Source organism: Populus euphratica, unplaced genomic scaffold (assembly GCF_000495115.2).
Source record: "Populus euphratica unplaced genomic scaffold, PopEup_1.0 scaffold142.1, whole genome shotgun sequence".
Classification (NCBI taxonomy): Eukaryota; Viridiplantae; Streptophyta; class Magnoliopsida; order Malpighiales; family Salicaceae; genus Populus; species Populus euphratica.
The window spans coordinates 13,299-20,958 of NW_011499936.1; positions in this window are offsets into that span (position 1 = coordinate 13,299).

Genomic DNA, 7,660 nt, shown 5'->3' on the forward strand with positions numbered 1-7,660 from the left:
AAATAAATAAGATAAGAACATAAGTAAGATATAAGTTAACTAAGTAAAGAAAAAGAAATGAAAGGCATAAACAAGATATTAATGAAAGCAAAACTTAAGCATTACAAAAATATAAAGAAAGAGAGGAAAAATATAATCTTGATCTGAAAACCAAGATGCCTAAATGCATGGCAAATGTCTCTTTTTACAGGCTAAAATTTGAAACTATTAATTTGATAACTAATTGTTGAGTAGGTGATTATATCTTAACTTTGTGACAATTCTTATCTTTTTATCTGAACAAAACATCATTGCTAACATCATAATTTGAACAGATCATCTTCATAAAAGTTCTAAGACATTGTCTCAGCTTTACAACAAAAAAAGAATTAATGTATTTGGACTTCTAGAACTCGAGCTATAGGTTGAACACTGAACAATATATGGTCTGCACGATAGATTCAAACTTCTCTTTTGATGCTAAGATTTGGTCTTCCAAATGGTAGAATTGATGATGTTTTAGGCCTATATCTTAGCTTTTTAGCCATACAAATCAAACTAAAATCCAAGATCTAGAACTCCAGATATAACCCAATGACTGAACAGTGTTCTAGTTTGAATTAATCAACATCTCTTTTCTAAGCTCAGCTCTCTATTTGTCTTCTTAATTTCAGTAGTTAAACTCATCAACCAATTTTTTTATTTATATGATAAGCCTATATTTAAGATGAATATTTACCATAAATTAAAAGTATCTTATATTATTAGACATGTTATTATAAAACATGCTCTAGTTTAGGCGTTATTGATACTTCAAGTGCAAAATAATGATATAAAACCTTGATAAAAATACACTTTTAAGTCATTCCCTTCCTGACATCTAGGGCAGTCCTTTTCTTAGATGGAGTAGCTGAAAAACGAGCTAGAAAGAGGATAATTTATTATAGCTAACTCAATTCAAGTAAGAGCTCAAAAAGCAGTGCACTAAAAACAAGTAGCTTAGATCTTTGGTCAGGTAGCTTAGAGGAACTTGTTCTTGTTTCTATAGCTTGCTTAGTAGATGGGTAATCAGAGGCCCCTACTTTGAACTAGGTTTGAAACTCTATAATTTGGGCAAGATGACATATCTATCATCAAGTGCAATGGAGCTTGGACATAACCCATAGATAGAAGTTAGACACCTACATCTTGTTCTCTAATCATACCCCCCAAACAATTTATTACTAGTCCTTAGTAATCAAAACATTAAAATAGAAAAACAATTTTCAAGTTTCACAAAGCAAGACATTCATCATTCAACTTCCATTAATCTATCTAAATAGACAAACTCTTATTAAATTTATATATCTACTTCATATTGTTGAAACAAGATATTAATAAACCTTCTTTTTATGTGCTCAATATATGAAAACATAGTTGATTGGGCTTTTAGTGGAAAAAAAAACAATATATGTTGTAATGTTTTTCTAAAGTTAACTTTCTTGGGTTAAGATTATTATCTTCTTCTTTTCTTTTTTTTTCTTTTAATATATATACAGATAACTTAAAACACAATGTATCTTTAACTCATATATTGAGCTTTCGGCTAATAACTCCCAGACTAGTTGGTCTTAAGGCATTAGGTGTTGAGATACCCTTACGAGCTTAGTAACTTAGGTTGTAGATACTGATACATAGATAGTATAATATTTGATTCCCTTAAGCTTTTCTTCTTAACCTATATAACAAGTATTGGGTCAATAACTTCCAAGTTAGATGACTTTAGAGTATTAGGTGTTAAAACACTCATTCGGGCTTAATTGCTTAGGTTAGGCAGGTCACGAAACCAAACTTATCTATGTTTTTATTATCATCAATATTATCAATTTGTTTTTTTTTCATAAATTATATATTATCCTTTTTCCTTAATTGTTACCTTTAACAAAAGAACATAAATAATATAATAATCCAATATGAAAACCATAGTTATATGTTAAAGTGTGTGAAAATAAAGGTTTAAGAATATTTGTTAAATGAGTATATAAACAGAATCAAGTGATAACAATGCGAGAGTTTGTAAATCTAAATATTTCATGAGAAGTATGTGATAAACCTTGTTATGAATATTACAAATAACTATTGGAAAATATTTACTAAGATACATCTCAAGAGTCAATAAAATTCTCCCTTACTCTGTCATCCTAATAAGAATAGTTTTGTTAAATGGTTTTATTAAAAACAAAAACAATTAGTTAGTTAGTTAATTTTTTTATGTCAACTACTATCCTCTCTCCCCAACCAAAATGAGACATTGTCATCAATATTCTAAGGCAGAAAGATAGAATATAGAATACATCACCTAAAACAATGAATACTGACAAACTTGAAATGTGCTTGAACAAATATAAAAAATAACAAAATATAAATATTATGCTATTAATAAAACCAAAAGACATAATTTCTTATAAACTAAGGCTTAAATTATAATTATGATTGTGGCTCATATCTTTCCTTAGTTTTACGTCTAAGAACGGATTAAACGCTTTTTATGGGTCGAGGATAGGCTTCCCATACAGGTTTTTAAAAAACTAGCAAATGTGATCTTTTTTAGTTAGATTCTCAAGACTATGTCGAGCATGTTTTTTATAGAATTGTGTTCATAAATCATGAATTGCATGATGCATATCTCCATTAGGGTGCGTCTCAAGAGTTAATAGAAGATTATCTAAAGACCTTTTACTTAGGTTATCCTTAATGAATTGTATTCTAACTTCACGGTTTACAGATATCATTCTTAAAGAATATCATGTTGCATTACAAGTCCATCTAACACATCTATGATAAACTTTCAGTCATTTTACATTACGATGTTTCTTTACAAAAGTACTTTTACATCTTCCAAGTATGTATGAAATGAAAGAATTGGAGGACTCATTTGATAATTGGACCTTTACTTCAATTAGCCTGAGAATATCTTCAAGAATTTCATAATTTATTAACAACCTCAATCTTACACACCTAGCACGATAAAATTTTGTAATCATATTCTGAGGCAGATTGGAAAAATACTTTTTTAATTTTTCAAGAGTGGTGTCCATTTTCAAGTAAGAATAGGAGAAGAGATTAAAAAAAGAAAGAAAGAGCAAAGAATTACATAAATATATATACATATATCAATTATCATGGGAAATTAAAAGAACTGATTTAAAAGTCACGGAGTACCGTTGTCCTTCATTTGACCGGTATGAAAGAAACTAGCAAAAATCACTTAAAAAATATAAAAATAATGTGATGAAAAAAAAATCAATCTTTATATATCGGATCACCCAATTCAATAAAGTCATTTTCAACTGAAAAATTATTGAAGTAAACTTTCAAACAATGTCCATTTACCTTGAAAATATTATCATTCTTTGGATTCTCGATATTACAGACCCCATATGGATACACATATCTCACCATAAAAGGACCACTCCATTTTTATCTTAGTTTTCTAGAAAATAAATGGAGTTGAAAATTATAAAGTAAGACTTTTTGACAAGTATTAAATATTTTTCTCAGTATTTTCTTATCACGAAACTCTTTGATTCTTGCTTTGTGAATTCTTGAGTTTTTATATGCATTATTTTTTATTTTTTTAAGCTTGTTTATTTATAATTTTCACAACTAATTAGCGTCATCAAGGTTTGAATTGAAAGCTTTAATAGCCCAATAAGCTTTATGTTCAAGTTTCATAGGTAAGTGACAAGGTTTTTCATAGAATAATCTATAAGGTGACATACCTAATGATGTTTTATAAGCAATTTGATAAGCTTACAATGCATCATTAAATCTTAAATATTAGTCTTTCCTATTAAAGTTCACTGTTTTTTCTAAGATCTGTTTGATCTTCCAATTAGCAAGTTCTACTTGTCCACTTGTCTGGGGGTGATAAAGAGTGGTAACTTTATGTGTGATTCCATATTTTTTCATTAAAAAATCAAATGACTTGTTGCAAAAATGTGTTCCATCATCATTTATCATGGCTCGAGAGATTCAAATTGACTCAAAATATTTTCTTTTAAAAACTTTATCACTATTTTGTGATCATTGTTTTGACTTGAAATTGCCTCTATCCATTTTGAAATATAATCTATTGCGACTAATATATATAAGAAACCAAATGATGGAGGAAATGGATAAATGAAATCTATACCCCAACAGTCAAAGACCTCAATGACAAGAATATGATTTAAGGGCATCATATAATGTTTTGAAATAGATCTCAACTTTTGACAATTTTCACAAGTTTTGCATAATGCATATGAGTCCATAAACATGGTGGGCCAGTAACTTCCACTTTTTAAGATTTTTGCTGTTGTTTTTCTTGATGAGAAATGACCCCTACATACTTAAGAATAACCAAATTTAATAACATTATTTACCTCATTGTCAGGAATACATCTTTGAAATATTTGATCAGGATAATTTTTGAAAAAATAAAGTTCTTCCTAATAGAAGTTTTTAACTTCATTTAAGAACTTTCTTTTATCTTTGGTACTTCAATAAGCTAGCAATTATCCTAAAATAAGAAAATTAACAATATTAGCAAACCAAGGCATTGTAGAGACAGAAAATAAAGATTCATTAGGAAAGTAGTTATTGATTGGTGTGATGTTAAATCTCGAATCTATTGTTAATCTTGACAAATAATTTATAACCACATTTTTTATGCCTTTCTTGTCTTTGATTGTGATATCAAATTCTTAAAGAAGCAAAATCCATCATGCCAATTTAACATTCAAATCCTTTTTTTAAAGAAGATATTTCAAAACTGTATGGTCACTAAAACCGATAATAGGTGAGCCAATAAGATAAGATCTGAACTTGTCACATGCAAATACTATTGCAAGTAATTTCTTTTTAGTGGTAGTATAATTTATTTGAGCACTATTTAAAGTTTTACTTATATAGTAAATCACATAAGATTTTTTTTTATCTTTTTTTTATTCTAATACAGCACCTACAATATAATCACTAGCATCAAACATTATTTCATAAGGTAATGACCAATCAGGAGGTTGAATGACTGGAGTAGAAGTAAGCAAGCTTTTAAGTTTAACAAAGGCTTTTTCACATTGTTCAGTCCATTCAAAAACATTTTTCTTTGTTAAAAGATTACACAATGGTTTAGATATTACACTAAATCTTTGATAGACCTTCTATAAACCAGCATATTCTAAGAATGATCTAATATCTTTAATATATTTTGGCATTGTCAAGTTAGCAATTAACTCAATTTTAGATTTGCCAACCTTAATTCCTTTCGATGAAATAATGTGACTGAGTACAATGCCATTTGTTACCTTAAAATAACATTTTTTTCAATTTAGTACAAGATTTTTCTCTTCACACCTGCTTAAAACCTTTTTCAAGTTAGTCAAACAATCCTTAAATAAATCACCAAAAATAGAAAAATTATCCAGTAAAATTTCAAGAAAACATTTAACCATATCACTAAATATACTGAGCATGCATCTTTGAAATGTGATTGGTGCATTATAATCTAAAAGGCATCCTTTGATATGCAAAAGTACCAAATAGACATGTGAAAGTAGTCTACTCTTGATCTTCCAATGTAATTTCAATTTGAATGTAACCTGAATAGCCATCCAGGAAACAATAAAATTCATGATCTACAACTCTTTCTAGAAATTGATCCATAAAAGGTAAAGTAAAATAATCTTTTCTAGTAATTGAATTAAGTTTCCTATAGTCAATGCACATGCCCCAACTAGTAATAGTCCTAGTTGGAATTAATTTATTTTTCTCATGTGTTATCATAGTGACTTCAGACTTCTTGGATACAACTTGGGTAGGACTTACCCATCTGCTGTCAGAAATAGGATAAATGATTTCATTACCTAGAAGTTTAATGACTTTATTTTTCATCACTTCTTTCATATTAGGATTAAGCCTTCATTGCATTTCTAGAAGGTTTAACATTTTCCTCCAAATAAATCTTGTGTGTGTAAATCAAATGACTAATTCCTTTTATGTCAATTATGGTCTATCCTAATACAGTTTTGTGCATTTTTAGAGATTGTAATAACTTACCTTCTAGATGTGCATTAAGTTTAGAAGAGATTATTACCAGAAAAATTTTATTTTCTCTTAAAAATAAGTATTTAAGATTGAATGGTAATGACTTCAAATAAGATTTTGGTGGTTGAACACTTGAAGGTATAGACTCAATAGATCATGATGGCAATTCCTCAATTTTTAATCTCTAATTATTTGCTTTTGATTCTTTTTAAAAATAAATTATTTGTAAAACATCAGATTCATCAATCTTAGTTTCACTGAAAGTGGTTTGAAATTGATCATGAACTAATTTTTCAATAAAGTCCACTTCCTATAAATCATTATTATCTCTAGGTTGCTTGCAAATGTTGAAAATATTCATCTCCAATGTTATATTTTTAAAAGATAGCTTCATCGGTCCATTCCTACAATTAATCAATACATTAGATGTTGTGAGAAACGGACATCCTAAAATAACAGGAAATGAATTACATGCTTCAACAGATTGTGTGTCCAAAACAATAAAATCCACAGGATAAATGAATTTATCAACTTCTACTAACACATCTTCAACTATTCCTCTAGACACTTTTATAGATCTATCAGCAAGTAAAAGAGTTACAAAAATTGGTTTTAACTCACCTAGATTGAGACTCTAAAAATATGAATATGGATGTAAATTCATACTAGCTCCAAGATCAAGTAAAGCTCTTTTAATTTTATGTTCTCCAATAAAGTGAGAAATTATAGGACAATCATGGTCTTTATATTTCAAAACATTATTGTTTTGAAGAATGACATTACTTGTTCGGCTAAAAAGGCTTTCTTTTTCACATTCAATTTTCTCTTTACAGTGCACACATCTTTCAAAAACTTAGCATAAGAAACTACATGTTTAATAGCATCCACCAAAGATATATTAATCCTTAGTTGTTTGAAAGTTTCAAATATTTCAGAGTTGTAATTGATTTTTTTTTTGTTTGGTCATGACATGAAAAAATGAAAGTGCTGGTGGGGAATTAGTTTTTTCTTTGCAATGCTCATATTTAACCCCTTTCTTACCCTCAAAGATTAACTCATCATCTTTCTTACAAGGTTCAAGAATGAGTTTTTCAATAACCTTACCACTGCGAAGAATGATGACTAATTTGATTTGATCCATGTGTTGGTTTCTAGAACTACTTGCATTTGCATTGTATTGCCCCTTAAAATTTTATTATGGTTGAGATGAAAACTTACCTTTCTCGTGAAAACTAAGAGTAGATGTGAATTTTACATGAGCATCTTTTATATCTGCTATGATTTGAGCATTTTGAGTGTTAATTGTCTCCTGCTTTTTAATAAATGCATGCAATATTTTCTTAAACCAAACTGAAATCCAAGATCTATAACTCCAGATATGACCCAATGACTTTCGAGTTTGAAGTGAATGAACATCTTTTTTTTAAGTTTAGCTCTCTTTTTGTCTTCTCAATTTCAATAGTTAAACTCATAAATCAATCTTTTTATTTATGCGATAGGTTTACATTTAAGATAAATAAATAAATTAAAGACATCTTATATTATTAAACATGTTATTATAAAACATACTTAGGTTTGGTATTAAGAGGCAACAAGGATGAAAAGTAAAGATCTAACA